We start from the raw sequence: 2,091 nt of genomic DNA on the forward strand, positions 1-2,091 counted from the left end.
TGGTGGGTTTGAACTGCCAACCTTGCAGTTAGCAGTAAAGTGCTTATCTTAAGGCACATAGCTCCATCAAGTTCAAGAGACTTTTGTAAGTGATGACACGCATTTAGTCCACCCTTAAAGAACTGACAGTCCTGGGAATTTAACCTTGTCAATGCAGTCTCTTTTAATTATCAACTGAGAAAAATAGGTGCCCCTTATTAGTTTTGGGTTTTTTTTAAATTTTTATTGTGAATTGAGTGAAAGTTTACAGGGCAGGTCATCAATTTTACATTCAATAAATCATACTTCTTGTTTCATTACAATAATAATAATCCCCTCCATGTACCATCAGATAACAGCATTTCTCTATAGTTACATTAGCTCCTTTAAATAAAAAAAAAACACTGAGGGGATTTACATCACCAAAGCGTACATTCTGCAAGTCTGCCTCCTGGCCGCCAGCTCTTAGTTCCTCTCTTCCCATGAATCTAGAGTCCTCAGCTGCTCCCCCTCTCCATGTCCCCATCTCTGCCTCCAAATCTGGTGTTGCTGCTCTGGATAAGGTCTAGCATTCCGCTTGTGCTCTTCTCCCTTGACGGTCCTAGGGTCCTTTGTTTCTGGACCCCTTAGTTTTTTAATTAGGCAGTAAAAAGACATCAGAAGGACCCAAATCGGGACATAAGGTGTATACTTCATGATTTTTCATTAAAATTCACAAAGTCACCCTGGTTTAATTAATGAGCTGGATAGCTATCATGGTGGAGGGAAACTCTGGTGAAGCATTCCCAGGCATTTTTCTGCTAAAGCTTTGGCTAACTTTCTCATATATCTCATAATAAGCACATGTTTTCATGTGTTGGCCCTCTAGAAAGTCAACAAGCAAAGTATCTTAAGCATTAAAAGAAACAAAAAAACTCATCATGACCTTTACTCTTGACTAGTCCATTTTTGCTTGGACTGGACTGCTTCAATCAAAGTCATTACTTTGATTGTGCTTTGTCTTCAGAAACATTCTGATAAAACCATGTTTCATCTCAGGTTACAATTCTTCCAAGAAATACTTCAGGGTTTTGATCCCACTTGTTTACAATTTCTGTTGAAGCCTCTGCTCTTGTCTACAGCTGATGTAGGTGCAACAGTTTGGTGCCCATCAAGCAGAAACTTGTCTCAACTTTTAATTTTTCTGTCAGAATTGTGTAAACTGAACCAATTGAGATGTCTGTGGTGTTGACTCTTGTTGCTGCTGCTAATCATCAATCCCTTTCAGTTAGAGCAGAAATATTCTTTTTTTTTTTTTTTTTTTTTTAACAAATTGATATGGATGGTTTACCACTGTGGACTTCATTTTCAACATTGTCTCCTTCCTTCGTAAAACGAGTTATCCATTTTTAAGCTGCTGATTTCTTTAGGGTATTGTCTCCATAAACTTTTCAGAGAGCATCAGTGATTTCGCCATTCTTCCACTCAAGCATCACCATATATTTGATGTTTGTTCTTGCTTCATTTTTACTAGAATTCATGTTACTCCTATTGATAGCAGCTTTCTTCAAAATGTTGTCTTATCCTTCTTAGTGCCTCAAACAAGATCCTGTCCAGACATAAGTACAAGTTATTTTGATACAAAAGCACTTTGAAATCCAGGAAGGGTTTTTCCCATAAAATGCATTTTCCATGAACTATTTGAAGACCCTACATATGTATAAATACCTATGATTTTGTTATTATGCATAAGTACCTACATCTTATATATAATATGTATATTTAGAGAGAGAGAATGTTGTTAAGTGCCATTGAGTCAGTTCCAACTCATAGCAACCCTGTGTAGGTTTTCTGAGGAGCACCTGTTTGAATCTGAACTACCAACTTTATGGTTCAAACTGACCTTGTGGTCTAGCACCACACCAGGACTTCAGAGAGAAGATATATGTATGTTATATGTGTAGATATAAATTGTGGATATAAATACACAGTATATCTAACACTGCCATAATAGAAATTCCACAAGTGGATGAGTTTAACAAACAAAAATTTATTTTCTCACAAGCTAGAAGTCCAAATTCAGAACTCCAGCTCCTTTCAGTATGTACAAGCCCAGCATCCCTTGGAGATCCC

Source organism: Chrysochloris asiatica, unplaced genomic scaffold (genome assembly GCF_000296735.1).
Source record: "Chrysochloris asiatica unplaced genomic scaffold, ChrAsi1.0 scaffold00135, whole genome shotgun sequence".
NCBI classification, from domain to species: Eukaryota; Metazoa; Chordata; class Mammalia; order Afrosoricida; family Chrysochloridae; genus Chrysochloris; species Chrysochloris asiatica.